General features: G+C 38.0%; 1 long non-coding RNA gene across 1 annotated transcript; it reads right to left on the bottom strand.

Moving 5' to 3' along the window:
- Positions 1-11,697: 11,697 nt before the first annotated feature.
- LOC125263924 lies at positions 11,698-18,725 on the bottom strand. The gene is made up of 3 exons (XR_007183940.1): positions 18,617-18,725; positions 15,417-15,802; positions 11,698-15,251 (listed from the first exon to the last, which is right to left on the bottom strand). It is a non-coding gene; the product is annotated as an uncharacterized LOC125263924 (long non-coding RNA).
- Between the last annotated feature and the right edge of the window lie 52 nt (positions 18,726-18,777).

The following is an 18,777-nucleotide window of genomic DNA, read 5'->3' as shown; positions in this document are numbered from 1 at the left end:
TAAATTATTATAGCAAGTAATTTGAATGAATATGAAAGTATACATATTAAATGTAAATTAGCGACATTCTATAAGCGAGCGCAGCATTATTTCCATGTAGCTTATTTGTGTGATTCACTACCATATATAACAAATTTGTGTTTAACTCACTGTATTTAAAACTTTAACTATTTCTGTATTACCGTAACCTCAAAATTAAGTTACAAGCACATTAACCTCTGCAAAGTGTTTGCATTTTTGTTTTTCTGTTAGATAATTAGGTCAAATTATGTAGACTTGCATCCTTAATTGTATTGTGGCACATGCAGAGTATTGTGGGAAGGGGAACATCATATGAGATTTACTGAAAATGATTAAAACATAAACCCGGCCAGCACTCTTGTTTCTTCTTCATCTGACACTCTGATCTTTGTGATTTCCATTCAAATTTCTTGCCCTGTAGGTGACAACTGTGCATGTCAAATTATCTCCTCTTTATCCTGATTGTTATTTTGGCCAAACGACTGAGTATTTCTGCATTGTCTAGTATTTCTGCACTATTATCTTCCATCAGCCATAATGGGAGCCACAGAGGAATTTCTTATGTACAAAGACTCATTTCCAGGGCCGTGGCTCTTAACAAGGCACACATTTGAACCAGTTTCCCATTCAATCAGCCATGATCAAAGACAAAAGCAGCCCAACACGCTGCCCTCACATAGTAATTACAGTATGGACACAGATGAATCCAATACTTTTTTTTTTTTTTTTTTAATGATGGACGAGATTTAATTGATTTATTGGCAGGAGCAGTTTAGAGTTCACGCAAGGATCTCATCTACTGAGTTTTTCAGGGGAATCTTGACACAAGATAAGGATTTTTTTACACTGAAGTGTGTCATGTCTCCCATTTGGACTTTTATGTTTAGTTAGTTTTGGACTTGCATGTTTAGTTGTCCTGTTCTGTTCCTGTTTCTAGTTTTGTAGTGTTTTTTTTTGGTTCCACTCATTTCTCCCTGATCATTTGCACTTGTGTCTAGTCTTGTTATCCCCTGTGTATTTAAGCCCCAGTCTTTGTTATGTTAGTTGTTCTTTAACAAGAGAGGGCAAGGAAGGCAGACAGAGGTGTGGAACTAAGTGCAGGAATAAGCTTATTAAACAAAACAAAAAGGGAACACAAGGAGCCTGAAAACAAGAGGACAAAAAAAACAAGGATCCACCAAAAACAACTGGCTAACTAAGATAGCACACACTGGGGCCTAAATACACAGGAGATAACTAGACTAACTAGACACAGGTGCAGATAATCAGAGAGAAATGAGGGGAACCAAAAGAACTTTAACAGAATATAAAACTAGATACAGGAAACTGAAAATCCCATCGAACTTGGGACCTCTAGACTTGGAAGTGCTGAAACCATTGGGCTTGGGACCACCAGACTTGGAAATGCTGAAACCATTATACTTGGAAGCGCTGAAACCACCAGACTTGGGACCACTGGAACCGGAAGCACTGAGACCATCGGACTTTGAACCACCGGAATTGAAAGCACTGAGACCATCGGACTTGGAAGCTCCGGACTTGGGACCATCGGACTTGAAAGCACTGAGACCATCAGACTTGGAAGCACCGGACTTGGGACCACTGGAACTTGGAAGTGCTGAGACCACCAGACTTGGAATTGCTGAAACCATTGGACTTGGGACCACTGGACTTGGTAGCACTGAGACCATCGGACTTGGGACCACTAGACTTGGAAGCAGTGAGACCACTGGATTTGGGATTACCAGACTTGGAAGCACTGAGACCACTGGGCTTGAGACCACTGGACTTGGAAGCGCTGAGACCATTGGACTTGGGACCACTGGGCTTGGAAGTGCTGAGACCACTGGACTTGGAAGCGCTGAGACCAACGGACTTGGGACCACTGGATTTGGAAGCACTGAGACCACTGAACTTGGGCTTACCAGACTTGGAAGCACTGATACCATTGGGCTTGGGACCACTGGACTTGGAAGCGCTGAGACCATCAGACTTGGGACCACCAGACTTGGAAGCGCTGAGTCCATCAGACTTGGGACCGCCAGACTTGGAAGCGCTGAGTCCATCAGACTTGGGACCGCCAGACTTGGAAGCGCTGAGACCATTGGACTTGGGACCACCAGACTTGGTAGCACTGAGACCATCGGACTTGGGACCACCAGACTTGGTAGCGCTGAGACCATCGGACTTGGGACCTCTAGACTTGGAAGAGCTGAAACCATTGGACTTGGGACCACCAGACTTGGAAATGCTGAGACCATTATACTTGGAAGCACTGAGACCATCAGACTTGGAAGTGCTGGACTTGGGACCACCGGACTTGGAAGTGCTGAGACCATTGGACTTGGGACCACCAGACTTGGAAATGCTGAGACCATTATACTTGGAAGCACTGAGACCATCAGACTTGGAAGTGCTGGACTTGGGACTGCCAGACTTGGAAGCACTGAGACCATTGGACTTGGGACCACCAGACTTGGTAGCGCTGAGACCATCGGACTTGGGACCTCTAGACTTGGAAGTGCTGAAACCATTGGACTTGGGACCACCAGACTTGGAAATGCTGAGACCATTATACTTGGAAGCACTGAGACCATCAGACTTGGAAGTGCTGGACTTGGGACCACCGGACTTGGAAGTGCTGAGACCATCGGACTTGGGACCACCAGACTTGGAAGCGTGGAGACCATCGGACTTGGGACCACCAGATTTGGAAGCACTGAGACCATCAGACTTGGGACAACCAGACTTGGAAGTGCTGAAACCACCAGACTTGGAAGCACTGAAGTCATCAGACTTGGAAGTGCCAGACTTGGGACCACCAGACTTGGAAGTGCTGAGACCATCGGACTTGGGACGACTGGACTTAGAAGCACTAAGACCATTGGACTTGGGACCACTGGACTTGGAAGTGGTAAAACGACTCAGGACACCTTAGCAACAGCATAGCAACACCCTTGACAACTACTAACAACACCAGTCAGGGTGAGTTTTGCACATGCAAACCATTGTGCACTATTCATATTTTTTTGTCCAAAAATGTACAAATCTAGTTTAAATATAGTGCTGTACTAGAATTTTTATATAATAATATAACATTTATTAATATTTTGAATTAGCTTTTATTTTTAGATTTTTAGTTTAAGTTTTGTTTTGTGCTTTTGTCATTTTTACTACACAGGAAGACAACAATATTTATAAGAAATGTTATTTTGTTATTATATACTGCTTTCTTGAGCACATCAAATATTTTAATGTGTTATAAGATGCCTTTTCTAATCAATTTTTTAATAGAAAAAGCACCAGCTTTATTAAGCTGTTCTCTTAAAGTTCTCTTAAATGGACTCTAGACTGACATTCACTTCTCTATCTCTCTCCCTTAATCTTGTGCCCTCCCTTTTTTCATCTCCAGCTCCGCCTCTATCAGTAATCTTACTTTCTCAGAAGCTTCTCTTTTCACAAACATAAGAGAGGGAAAAAATCAATTTAGGCATGAGCAGCTTCCGGACTCCATTAATAAATGACGGAAGTGCAGTGCCTGTAAAGCCTAGATTTTAGTTTGACCTCTAAATCGGATGCATTATGCATCATACTGTTTAAATGATCCCACACTTCTAGATTTGACGATAACGCAAGCGTGCAAACTAGATTTGCATTTCTGTGTAAATCAAAAACTACATCATTTTTCTTTCGGCTGTTAATGAAAATCAACAAAATGTGATGCTGACTTTGCAGTGCATTTAAGATGAATTTATATTTACATACAGGTTTCCTAAACACCCCCTGCATCTGAAATTGGCCATTCAAACTGATAGTCTAACCATTGGTTGAGAAAATGTGGCTGTGTCACTCTGGTCTGCAACAAGTAACTACACACATCTTATTTAATGATGCATGCATAGTTAAATAGATGCAAGAAAGAAAAAGCCAATCATAGTTCAGTATGCAAATATTACAGTTACATCATTGCATCAATTACATCTTTTAAAATCTAATTTATCCCTGTGATGCAAAGCTGAATTTTCAGCATCATAACTCCAGTCTTCGGTGTCACATGATCCTTCAGAAATAATTCTAATATGCTGATTTGATGCTCAAGAAACTATTATTATCAATGCTGAAAACAGTTGTGCTTCTTAAGATATTAGTGTAAAAAAAGTGCTGATTTTTTTTTTAGAATTCTTTGATCAATAGAAGGTTACCAAAGAACAGCATTTATTTTCATAAATTATTAATTTCAGAAGTATACTGAGGGCTTGAAGTTCAGAACAAACCCTAACCAGAATGTGTGAGGTATATCATTACACTGGATCCCAGTAATCACAGGTCAACCTTACGGTTCACAGTGACAACCATGTAATGTAGATGAGGTTTAACATTACCACCAGACCGTATTTGGCCAGGCAGTTTGTAAAGAACAGATGTGGACCTCAGAGGCAATGTTTACTGATCTAAAGATTAAAAAAGAGATTTGAAGACATGCTTTATTGATTATCATTTTCTCACGACTCAAGCATTTAATGATTTCAGAGCACCAGCAGCATCATCGTCATCCATTATCCAGAGTTGCGCGGGTGTTGTTAATTCGTCATGGAGTCTATGTTCTATAAATAACCATCATATTGCGTAATACGCATGTCGGTGGCGAATCAATAGAGGATCTCCCGACAATCACTGGGGTTGCGTGTGTTGCATATGAAAAAGCTTTAAAGGTTGGCACTGGCTGCATTGTTTTGGATGATGATATAATGGTGAGCACAGAATGTGGCATGCAAATGCCTTTGAGCTGTTTGTAGGATTCAGATATGCTGGTGTAAAAAAAATTCAACTGCTTTTGCCTGTTGTTTTATTTATCTGATAAGCAATGTCATGAAAGAATGCACTAGATGAACCCAATAAACCAGTGTTGAAAAAAAAGCACTAATGCTCTGTTCCAAAACCTTGTAAGCTGCCCACGGAGGCAGCATTTTAATGTATCGTAGGCGAGCTAGAGATGCTATTCCATAAGGTAGGCTGCCTCGTTTCGGTAAGATACTTAGTTTTAGTGAAATTATAAGGCAGTATCACATGTATTCTTTACAGAGAAGGCAATCCCAGAATGAACAGCAAGAAATATTGACTATTAATAGAGCTGTTAAGTCATGCAGAAGTGTCTTAAGATAACTAGAGGCCCCTGGGCTACAGAATTACAGTATAGGCCCCCTACCCCAAATAATCAATGTCACTAGGACATTGGTAAATACATATCAATACATTCAAATGACATAACTTTAGAAACTTTTCTTCCTTGTTTTTCTATCGATAAAGTCCTTGATAATATCAGTAAAATCCAGTTTTTGGAGAACATTTCTTTGTTTTGCCAAGGCCAGTTTTGAGAATGTTTTGAGAATTTGAGTGTCAAAATCCCCTGTTCACACAGCAGCTTACAATAGACCTTTGTCAGGGTAGCACCATATTTAATGATTGGCCTCTGTTGATCCTGCAGCCATTGAGATTGCTTGCTCAACATTTAAATAGTCTGGTTTAATGTTTGCTGTAAGCTAGTCCTATAGCACGCTATCAGAGTTCCTCTGAAACCCTCCACCTCCCCCAGCTCCACCTGCCTTGATCTGCTACGGTATTTATGTATGTCTATGTATTCAGCAGCACCAGATCTTACATGCTCACAGCAGCATGTCTGATTATCTGTTAGCAGTAGCAAGTCCAGCAGCAATAATCAACAGCAGCATAGCAGATCTCGTCCACCAAGACCAAATACATTAACTGTTACTGCCATATTCAGTAACAGCAAGCAACACTCATATGCAGTTTACATCATCATATCTGTTGCTAACAAGGTGGTATTTAAAGATTACTTTACCAAGCATGTAAACTGATAGCCTTGTAGTCCTCATTTAGTAGCTTGCTAACAAATTTTAATGTTTTTAAAAAGCACAACAAAATTTAAAAAATTTTTTTTAAAGGTGCCCTAGAATGCTTTTTCACAAGATGTAATATAAGTCTAAAGAGTCCCCAGAATGTGTCTGTGAAGTTTCAGCTCAAAATACCCCATAGATTTTTTATTATTCAGTTTTTTAACTGCCTATTTTTGGGCATAATTAGAAAAGTGCGTGTCCCCTTTAAATGCTCGCGCTCCCCGCCCCCAAGCTCGCAACTCTATAATACATTGCATAAACAAAGTTCACACAGCTAATATAACCCTTAAAATGGATCTTTACAAAGTGTTCGTCATGCAGCATATCAGATCATGTGAGTATAGTATTTATTTGGATGTTTACATTGATTCTGAATGAGTTTGATAGTGCTCCGTGGCTAAAGCTAACATTACACACTGTTGGAGAGATTTATAAAGAATGAAGTTGTGTTTATGAATTATACAGACTGCAAGTGTTTAAAAATGAAAATAGCGACGGCTCTGGTCTCCGTGAATACAGTAATAAACGATGGTAACTTTAACCACATTTAACAGTACATTAGCAACATGCTAACGAAACATTTAGAAAGACAATTTACAAATATCACTAAAAATATCATGTTATCATGGATCATGTCAGTTATTATTGCTCCATCTGCCATTTTTCGCTATTGTTCTTACTTGCTTACCTAGTCTGATGATTCAGCTGTGCACAGATCCAGACGTTAATAATGGCTGCCCTTGTCTAATGCCTTGAACACGGGCTGGCATATGCAAATATTGGGGGCGTACATATTAATGATCCCGACTGTTACGTAACAGTCTGTGTTATGTTGAGATTCGCCTGTTCTTCTGAGGTCTTTTAAACAAATGAGATTTATATAAGGAGGAGGAAACAATGGTGTTTGAAACTCACTGTATGTCTTTTCCATGTACTGAACTCTTGTTATTCAACTATGCCGAGGTAAATTCAATTTTCAATTCTAGGGCACCTTTAAAGATTTATTGTTGGTGTTTTTGCCTTTATTATGACAGAACAGTATGTTGAAGCGAAGTTGGAGAGAGATAGAGGACGACGTGATCGGGAAAGGTCAACGAGCCGTTACTCGAACTCGGGATGCCTGAAGCGTAAGCTATATGTCAGCGTGATGCTCACGAGGCTATTGGCACCAACCAAAAATTTACATTTGAGGTGTCTGTAATTAATGTTGTGTAACCAAATTTAAGTAATGTTAAAGTAATGTTAAACCAAATGTAACAAAATTTTAAGTAATGTTAAAGGGTTAGTTCACCCAAAAATGAAATTTCTGTCATTAAGTACTCACCCTCATGTCTTCCCAAACCTATAAGACCTTTGTTCATCTTTAGAACACAAATTAAGATATTTTAGATGAAATCCGAGGGTATCTGATCCACACATAGGCAGCAACAACATTGCACCTTTTGAGGTCCAGAAAGGTACTAAAGACATTTGTTAAAACCATTGACGTGTCTACAGTGTTTCAACCTTAATATTATGAAGTGACGAGAATACTCTTTGTGCAAAAAAACAAAACAAAAACAACGACTTTATTCAACAAATTCGCATGTGTGAGCCTGTGTTCAGACATAAACACTGAAGCTCTGCAACAAAAATAGCATAGCACTATGACGGGACAGACAAAATTGTTGAATAAAGTCGTTATTTTTGTTTTGTTTTTGCACACAAAAAGTATTCATAACATTATGGTTGAACCACTGTAGTCATGTCGACGGTTTTAACAATGTCTTTAGTACCTTTCTGGACCTCAAAAGGTGCAATGTCATTGCTGCCTATGTATAGATCAGATACCCTCGGATTTCATCAAAAATATCTTAATTTGTGTTCAGAAGACAAACAAAGGTCTTACAGGTTTGGAATGACATAAGGGTGAGTAATTAATGACAGAAATTTCATTTTTGGGTGAACTAACCCTTTAACCCCATAAGAAATTCCTGAGGGAACCCATGACTAGAATCATGCTAGAATTTTAATTCTATTACTGTTTTAAGACCACAAAGCTCTATAAACTTAAACAATACTGATAAAAAGTGTTAAGATTTCATGACAGTTGCAACCCAGGGATTCATATGTGAGCTCACCACGTCAGAAGTGCAAAGCTGTATCTACCGAGCAAATTTACTGCACCAGAAAAGCCATATGGAGCTGATCATGTGTTATGTGATGCAAATGTCTTAGTCAACAAATGCACTATGGTAAAAGTGTTTTGGGGTCATAACATAGTATTGTGCAAGTAACTGCATGAAAATAAGTCTTTATTAATTGATAATCTATCCTGTAATTACAATTTGTGCGAAAAGGAGTAAAAGTTGTAGGTGTTTTACTGCGACTAGTGTTCATTACAGCTGGAAACTGCAGTGAATTGTATATGGTAAGTTTTTGGAAATTTTGCAAAAATATAGGTAGAGGCATGTTTCCCAATGAGCCTAGGTTGCACAGTTAGCTGACATTATTATTAAGTTGTAGAAAGCTAGGCAGCCCACTAAGTTTTTGAACAGCGCTTAAAGGCATGAGTCAGATGTTGTTTTGACAAAGCATATCTGGCATCTGGCTGTGCGAATAGGCAATATCACATCAATTTTTCCACTTTCTCTCTGCCTCATCTAAACATATTTTTTTCTGCTGATTTTAGAAAATCGGATAGAATTATTAATACTGCAGTGTAAACTGGGTGGCTGATGTTCGGAAAAGAATAAAGGCTTCCTGCACTGTCTGCACTGTCTTGCTGAAAGTCTTTGAATTTGTATGTATTGCTCGCCCTCTTTGAGCCATCATCTATTACCATGGCAATCACACTCATCCGTTTCAATCATGTCTTGTCTTTCATTGCATTTCCATTAATCAGCTCTACAGCTGGAAACTAAGAGGTTGTTTAAAGGGATAGTTCAGCCAAAAGTGAACATACTGTCATAATTTACTCACCCTCATGTTGTTCCAAACCTGTATGACCATCTTTCTTCCTTAGAGTTTATCAGAATGTCCAAGCTATGCTACTTTTCATTATTCACTCAAATTGTATAGAAAAGAGCAGTATGACCAGCTAACAAACAAGTCTTCTAAGAACATTTTGTTAATGTTCTGAAAACATTATTTCTGATTGTTCTCTAAACATTCAGTATTTTACATGTTTTAACATTTTTAAATGTTTTTTTTTTTCCTTCTTGGTGATACAGCCATTATAGAAAACATTAAAGGGTTAGTTCACCCAAAAATGAAAATTCTGTCATTAATTACTCACCCTCATGTCTTTCCACACCCATAAGACGTTCATCTTCAGAACAGAAATTAAGATATTTTTCATAAAATCCAATGGCTGAGTGAGGCCTGCATTGCCAGCAAGACAATTAACACTTTTAATGCCCAGAAAGCTACTAAAGACATATTTAAAACAGTTCATGTGACTACAGTGGTTCAACCTTAATGTTATGAAGCGACAAGAATACTTTTGGTGTGCCAAAAAACAAAACAAAATAACGACTTTATTTAACAATATCTAGTGATGGGCGATTTCAAAACACTGCTTCATGAAGCTTCGAAGCTTTATGAATCTTTTGTTTCGAATCAGTGGTTCGGAGTGCGTATCAAACTGCCAAAGTCACACCCCCAGTGGTGAACCATTGAAATTTCGAAACACGACATAATGAAGCCTCGTTTACTGAAATCACGTGACTTTGGCAGTTTGATACACGCTCCGAACTACTGAGTCAAAACCAAAGATTCATAAAGCTTCGAAGCTTCATGAAGCAAATGTTCTATTAAAGGGTTAGTTCACCCAAAAATGAAAATTCTGTCATTTATTACTTACCCTCAAAAACAAAATAACGACTTATATAGTGATGGGCGATTTCAAAACACTGCTTCATGAAGCATCGGAGCACAAATGCTTCCTGAAGCATTGTTTTGAAATTGGCCATCACTAAATAAGTCGTTATTTTGTTTTTTTGGCGCTCCAAAAATATTCTCGTCGCTTTATAATATTAATATTGAACCACTGTACTCACATGAACTGATTTAAATATGTTTTTAATACCTTTATGGATCTTGAGAGAGGAAGTGTCCATTGCTCCCTATGCAGGCCTCACTGAGCCATCGGATTTCAACTAAAATATCTTAATTTTTGTTCTGTAGTTTAACGAAGGTCTTACGGGTGTGGAATGAGAGTAACATGAGGGTGAGTAATTAATGACAGAATTTTCATTTTTGAGTGAACTAACCCTTTAATGTTATTGGCAGAATTTTTGTTCATTACTTTGAGAGAACCTTGTCAGAGCGTTAGCCAAATTTCTGAGAACATTCCCTGTTAGCTGGGTGGATACTTGTCAATACATCTCCTTTTGTGTTCCATAGAAGAAAGTCAGTCTGGTTTGGAATAACATGAGGGCGAGTAAGTGATGACAGAATATTCATTTTTGGCTGAACTGTTCCTTTAATTCTTCACTGCAAGTCCAGTGATTCTGTATTAAAAGGATTCCATAAGTGCTCCGAAATGCAAGTAATGGCATAAATGAGTGAGTGACAAAGACAGTGTTCACACAGCCGCTTCCACAATGGCATCAACACAGCCCCCCCCCCCTCCCCCACGCCACTCAAAACCCACAAACACACCTCCTGACCTTGCTGTCTTCTTGCATTCGGTGCGCTGCAAAAGGTCAGGTTATTCCCCTTCTGTGTCCTTGGCACCAGAGCATTGATGCCTTGAGCATTGTGACAAAAAGATATTACACTTGAATGTCACATGGACAAAGGCAGAAGAGGAGAGTGAACGAAGAGACATAATTTGTAAGAGCAGTTGCCATGGTGACTTTGACATCACTGCTTCCAAACAGGATTGGAGTTTTCTGGCCGGAATTTGTGTTTGTGCTGATGATAGAGCACTTTAGACAAACAGGAAATAGCCATGTAGAAAGACTGACACGGATGGGACATCTCCTGTGACGCTGGTAGACTTTAGAATCAAACATTATCAAATAAACTCGTCACTGAGAGTGCATGACCTCAGTGTCTTTAAACCTTAACCTGTTTTATAGCCAAACTATGAAAAAAAGGAACAATAAAAATGTCGACCATGTTTTGTTTGTATTTTCTTTTTTTTTTCTTTTTTTAAATTTAAATAAAGAAAAAAATGTTTCTTGAAAGTACACTTTTGCTGGTGTGACGGTTATTTGGTTGTTGGGAGGGTCTCTGGTAGGGATGATTTTGAGCAATGGTCTTCTAACGTGATTGACAGGAGAACTGAAAAAGGCATATTGACTGGTCTTTGGGGTCAAGGTGACCAGGCATCCCCAGCTGCTAATGTGACCCGTCTGGTGACCACATACAGACAGCAGAATTCAGCCTCCTCTCATCAGCATTCACTACAAAAGCCTATGTGACCCTGTAGCACCTTTCAAAGAATCTCGAGGCTGCTTTGTGTTGTGAATATAATCATGGATAGGTGTTGCATGCACTCCACTGGACACTGTGCCTTTAGTTCTGACCATATTAACATTATAGTACAGCATCTGGTACATTATTGCTGAACTGCGTCAAACATGCATCATCTATTTGGAACTGAGTTTTTTTTAGCTACAGTTTTGTTAGATAACTGTATCCATAATATGGATTGAGTTACTCTGGATTACTCAGTGTACCGTGATGAGTTGAGACTGTTCTCCAATATTTTGCTTCATAAATGACTGTAAGGATGTCATATTGAATAATTGTCTGTTAAGGTCTTGAGAAAAATCTATCTATCTATCTATCGTTAAGTATATAATATTAGCCATGGAGAAATTAATTTGGGTGCTAACAGCAGGGAAAAGCAGCAAAGGTCGCTGTTTTGAAGGAGACGTAGGTGTTTGTGCTTTTAGAACTCGAATAATGAGAAGGGGCTGGGGAGACTTGTGACATTTTTAATGTTAATCTGACCTCAGAACAGTGGGGACATTTGTCAGAATGCCAGGAAGGCTTGTTATGAGGTGTAAATGTCTTGCTCCGGTATGCTCCAACACAATAAATGTCAGGGCAAAGAATGTCCTCTTTGGCGACATCAAAGCATGCATCTGAAAGCAAAGCATGAGTCTTTCTTTTACAACTCCAAAAGAAAAATGAAATAAATATCAGCCGATTTGTTATAGTGGTTGCCACAGCCCCAATGCATAATGCAAGATGCACCAATCATAAAAAGAGGCCAAAACCCAGATGTATAGAAGACAAGAAACAGTTGTTCAGATGTTACACGCATTATATACCGTAATATATTCCAGTAAAAACCTAACGCAGCTTAGCATGCTAGCACGCATTGCCAGTTCATCTCAGGCCAAACTCACACACATACTGATGGACTTTGTAGCAGGAAATGAAAACTGCATTTTTAAAAGAGGTGGATACATGAAAGTTTAGGCGCATCTGGTTTCCATGGATTGTCCTTCTGCCATGAATACTGATTTCATTTCAGTGCTGAGACAAACTGAAGACGCTCCCTTCCTGTCTGTTCTCTTTCTGTGCCTGTTTTCATCTCTCAAGGGCTGTTGTCTTCAATTCCAGCTTTAATTTTTCTGAGCTTTTTCCTTCCAGTAAGGTCAGTCAGACATTTCCTAACTGCTTTCATGAGTTACTTTGAAATGTTTTCCACTATTAACTTTTTTTTTTATAAATGGTGCCAGGTAACAGAGCTGGTGCTTGGCCGAACCCATCTCAGAATTAGCCTGAACAATAACATACTACTGTACACAACCTGCCTCCAAAAAACAAACAACAACAACAACAAAAAAAAAACCCAAAAAACAAAACAAGGTGCATCACATTCTTTGTTTACAAGTCGAGCCCTTGTTTTGAAAACTTGAGTAATGTAGTTGAGCAACTTTATGACATTACAAACTAGCTTTGGCATAATGGTCTGAAGTTATTTAAATTTATATCAATCAGCTCACACATGATAATTTAATTTCTGACAAGACAGGTAAAATGCGTGGCTGCAGCACAACAAATAGGAATGTCTGTCAACTGAATGCACGTTGCAGACCGCAGCTTCAGGTATTTTAACACAGATAAAAAGACACACTTCACCTTTAAGCTAATTTTTCCAGACCAGAACGACTGTCTTTTTGGTACAAGATTTGCATAATATGGCCAGATTGGATACCACAGCTCTGTCAGTGGATATGGGGTAAAGTTTTAATATTTACAAGCCATTTAAGCTCCTCTCCCGGTTTACCTTCATCTCCTAACTTCATAAAGTACAAGACTGGCAAATATATTAGCTGGCTAAAACTCTGAGCTGGTTTACAGTGCTGATTTGAGACATGTGTGTGGATGGAATGCAGCAGAATGTTGTGTGCTTTCCTCTCTAAGCACAGCAGGTCCAGAAAACCTCGAGCCATATGACCGGGCCTGGCCTCTGCTGCCATCTGATTTGAGTCAACCATCTCCTTTTTACCTTGCACACCCTTGCTTTTTTCTTTCTCTGCCCCCTTCACACTGTAACTTCTAAATCGAGCTGCTCTCTTGACACTTTTCGACTGGACTGATGTCTCAGCATGTCATTTCTTCCTCTTTCCTTGTAACACAGGGAAAGGGATAGTTGTTTGATCTTCAGAGGCCATTTCCACATCTTACAGCTCTTTCTCGACTTCAAATGACAGTGCCTCGGGGCAAGCAACTGCAACTGCAGTTAAGACAAAGCTGCATGGCAGATTGAAGTCATAGACGTGCCAACAAGGAGACGTTTCTGTTGTATCTCTTCTTCAGGAAGCTCTTGGAAATAATTCAAGATGTTCTTCCAAGACTGAAAAAACCTGTAAGAATTCCAGATTCAAAGTTCAAAAACCCACCAGTTACCTGTAAAACAGAATACACTCATTTCAGATGGACTATGTAGACTTGCCTGATTATTAAAAGAGTATTTCCAAAATTCCAGATTGAAAATTTTGTAGTTATTTACTCGCTCTCATTTCATTCCAAGTTCTGTATGACTTACCATGATTTCCATGGAACACAAAAAGAAGAATGCAGTGAATAAATAGTGAGCACAAGCTGTAAATCTCCAAAAAAAAAAAAAAAAAGGATGAAAAGGCACAATATTGTAAAAATATTATGTCTTTTGAAGCCATACAGTAGGATTGTTTGATGAACATAGCAAGTGTGTCAACTTTTACTTTCATTGTACAGAAAACAGCAGTGCAAACATTCTAACCTCTCTTTTAATTTTGTTAATACATTAAGTGATATAGATTGGAGCAACATGTGCATGAGTGATTTAGAATTTATGGATTAACTATACATTAACTGATTGGGGATTCTTCTTTCTCTTTGTCAAGTTAAGATACCATATGGTATTTCAGCCTACACAATGGTAAAGCTGACATGTCTTGACATGTCGCACCCTCAGTGTGAGATAGTATGTGTGTGTGAGTGTTTTTATTGTTCCTTCAACACAAGGGGAGTTTGTCAGTCAGCTAATGGAGGTCTCATTACACTGTAACCAAGATTGCATTTTGTATCGTTGAAACATCCTTTAGTATTAGAAACCACAGATATTACACACAACATGTATCTTTTATCCAAACAAATTGATACCTTTATGATTTTAGACTAAATCAGAGGCATGATAACACATACTATGGTGTGGTAGTGTAAAAGGTCTTGGATAACAACTCAAAAGACTAATGTTCAAACCTACAGTAGGAAGAGGTCACCAATAAAGTATACAAAATGTATAGACATTATATAGACAAATATTAAATATATTTATAGATGTAGAAAGATATTTGTTGTAATACGATAGCAGTTTTCTTTTACAACATGAATACTATATCTACTAGGCTGACTGCAGTGGAAATAAATTGTGGCATGTTGTGTAAACGCTGTTGTTTTGGAAAATACTACTGGTTTTGTAGGCGTGTGGGTCTATAACTTATTCACTGTGCTGACACATACTAACCTAAATGAGATGTTCATGGAGTACATATCCTGAGCTGTATTTTGCACTTGTGATGTGGGTGGTTTAATGAATAACTAAATCACATAGCTGAAGTGGAGAAACTAGGGAAACTATTATTTAGTTTATGCAATAGATCTATTCAGGGTAATTGGCCAAGCATTCGTGAAATGTCATAATACAAATCGTCTGAAGTGACAGCAAATGGCACGGTCATTTTCTTGCTGTTAGGCTCTTTTACATAATTTATTATGCACCCGAATGGAGTTGTACATTGGTTTAGTTGACAGCCTGTGTAATTTAGCTTCCATCCAACATCTCTGGATCAGCGAGCCGGCGTTGTAACTGTGACTCAAAGCCTATTTAAAGAGAAGATAAGGTCAGTGTAACAGGTCACTGTCAGCTTTGTAATCCTAATGCCAAGGCAATACACAGTTCAAAACAATTCAGATGAATTCTTAATGATATATTTAATCAAATGAATTTTATGTTGTATAATGTGCAAGGTTATGGTGGATACAAACCTGTGTTTGTGCTAAGAAATACAATAGATTTCTTTCTAAAAGCTGCATGGTGATTAGAGTTCTGACACCTTCCTCCTACTTCTTTTTAGCGTTCCCATTTTTTGCCACCCCCTCACTGCAGCTGACATCAAAGAACATCTGTTTGTTGTGCAAACCCGCCTCTGAACTCCATATTAAGTCGTAGCACTCGGCAATGTCAAAAGTTCTTCATTTGAGACCGGTAGCTAAGAGAGGGAGAGAGTTGAGGTCGGACGAGCATACTCTAGACTTTATGTATGTCTGTGAGTGTATGTTAACGTGTGACTTTCATATGAAAAACCAGCAGTGCATCCAATCAGGGTAGAGAATTCTGCTTTTCCCAGGAAATTAGGCTGCTTTTCTCCTAGCTGCAGTGGGGCAGAAAAATCACAGGCCATTAGGCACAGAAACACATGAGCCCTGTTCTTATTATGCTACAGTGTACAGTTCCACGTCAGAGAAATGCCCTCTCATAATAATAAAACTGGATTTATTGCGTATAAAAGGGCAGGTGGAAGATTAAAAGCGTAACATTCCCTGATCTAGAAGAAGACCTAGAACAGGTATAACAGCCTGGTGTTTTGATAGGATATGCTGGTGTAAACAGGAATATAGATAGATAGATAGATAGATAGATAGATAGATAGATAGTAGGGATGCACGATATATTGGCCACCATATCAGTATCGGCCGATATATGTTAATTTTTAATGTTATCGGCCCAATATGAAAATTTGGCAGATATATTAAAGCCAATAAATGATGGATTATTTCCTTCAGCTGAGACACTTCAGATGCACACTGTTCACCATGATGGTTTTGAATTGCTTGAAATATGATTGGAGTCACTTCAAAAAGGAAAATACAGTCAAGTGCAACATTCAGCGCAAGTCTGTCATATAGGCTACATAAAATATAATGAAAACATTATAATTGTGTTCTTGGGACATGGCTTTTAATGGTGAGACTTATAAAATTATATAAACATTTGGATTTAGATTTATCGGGAATATATATCGGTTAGCAGCTTTCAAATATAAAGAATTATCAGTTATTGGTATGGGCCAATTTGGGCATCCCTAATAGATAGATAGATAGATAGATAGTACAAAAACTCTTTTATTAACAGTAAGTCGATTTCAGGAGAAAATAAAAAATAAAATTAACAAGTGGAAAACTTGATTTTTTTTTCTATGGAACAAATAATTAGTTATTTGCTGTATAGCAGAATGTCCAAGTTGCTCTTTTACAGCATTCAAAAGTTTGTTTATAAATCTATAAATCTCTTATGCTCATCAAGGCTGCTTTTATTCGATTAATAAAAAGCAATATTTAAGATAGATTACAGAAAAAGTCATATACATGCAATTTCTTTAATAAATATAAATCACTCTTTGCACCGGCAGAAACTGTATCTTCAAAGTTAATCTCATTAATATATACAGAAAGGTAGTAGAATATAAATGTATGAACAGGAGCTCCATAACTAACATTACAAAGAGTGAAGACAAAGGTTTTTTCACTGAGGCACTTGTGAACTAATTTACATATCATTTGAAGTCTGAAGCCATTTGCTGTGGAAGGTAATTCTAACGCCAAAGTACAATATAACAGCTTTATCTCCATGGCCTTTCATACTACAATCCTCTGGCCAGACAAACACATGACTGGCTTTTGGTAGGTTGTTTGCTGTATAAATAACAGGGAGTGCACTGTCAGAGCGATGTCTAACTGAGTCATACCCCAGGTCCATTCTTGTCCCATCATATCCCCATCATTAAGGCTGGTTGCCCGGGCAGATAATAATGTGATGCGTGATCCTTATTTGAGGTAACGGTGATGTCAACAAAATTAGTTACACTGCATTAAAAAGTCCACAATATCGTTAAAATGAAAGAAAATGATCAGAACTAATTGATAATTAATAATAGGAACTACTGGTTCTCAACCAGAGATGCATCAACTTATTTGGTATATTAAAATAATTTAACGTAATAAAATGTTGCCTGATTCTGCTTATTTTAGATCTTGTTACTGCAATCCTATATGTGACCCTGGACCACAAAACCAGTCATAAGTCGCACGGGTATATTTGTAGCAATAGTCAACAATACATTGTATGGGTCAAAATTATTGATTTTTCTTTTATGCCAAAAAACATTAGGATATTTAGTAAAGATCATGTTCCATGAAGATATTTTGTACATTTCCTTCCATAAATATATAAAAAATTTATTTTTGTGAGTGGATATACATTGCTGAATTGCTGAGGACTTGGACAACTTTAAAGGCGATTTTCTCAATATTTGGATCTTTTTGCACCCTCAGATTCCAGATTTTCAAATAGTTGTATCTCGGCCAAATATTGCCCTATCCTAATAAACCACACATCAATGGAAAGCTTATTTATTTACAGCTTTGATGTATAAATCTCAATTTCAAAAAATGTACCCTTATGACTGGTTTTGTGGTCCAGAGTCACATATTTATTTCCCATGCAATTTAACATAAACCATTTTTTTTTTTTCTTAAGACATTGCTATACTTTTGAATGTAAAGTTAAAAATGACCAGTGGTGGCTGTCTACATGTTATGCTCAAATTATTAAAGTCATCGTTTTAATTTTAATATATTATATCCATATAACAGTTGTCACTTTAAATCCACTGACGTAAATGACGAAAGCAGCACCATACGCCATTCACGCGGAGCCAGTCAAAAACAAGAGATTTTATTCTCCTGCTAACGTTACCACTGGCAAAATTATTACCACGTTGGTTGTGTATATTATTTTATTAACCAATTTATTTGTTGACATTATATGCGTGTACGCTTTAATCTTAACAAAACATTGTTAACGAGGAAATGTAGTGAATAAAAGGAAACCTAACCCTGATTGTGCTTCAAAACACATAACGTTACGTTTTCTGTAGTCACATTTCACGAAATTCAATTTAGAATAGAAATTTCCCCCTCGACAACAATAGCAGCCTTTCCCCGTTTATTCATATACGTTAGTGCTAAACAGATTAGCTAAGGTAGTATCAAAGCTTTGCTCTACTGCCATGTCAGCACACTACTCTGAATTTATATTTATTCAGTCATTTGATCTACTTAGGGGCATAAATGTCGCTTTAACAGTCATGTTTGCGAAATATGAACATGGAAATGAAATACGATACCTCCATGAATAGCCTGTCTTTTTTGTGGTACTAGGTAACGCGTGACGTCAAAGAACCTTTATGACGGGCTCAACGTAAGTGTATTAAATCTACCCCTTTTTTTGCGTGATGGTAAAATGAGCCAATGGGCTTGAGGGGTGTCAGGGGTAGGGCCCGCCTCC

This window comes from Megalobrama amblycephala, linkage group LG1 (assembly GCF_018812025.1).
Source record: "Megalobrama amblycephala isolate DHTTF-2021 linkage group LG1, ASM1881202v1, whole genome shotgun sequence".
NCBI lineage: Eukaryota > Metazoa > Chordata > Actinopteri > Cypriniformes > Xenocyprididae > Megalobrama > Megalobrama amblycephala.
Note: the sequence above shows the minus strand (reverse complement) of the source record. Positions and strands in the feature narration are given on the sequence as shown.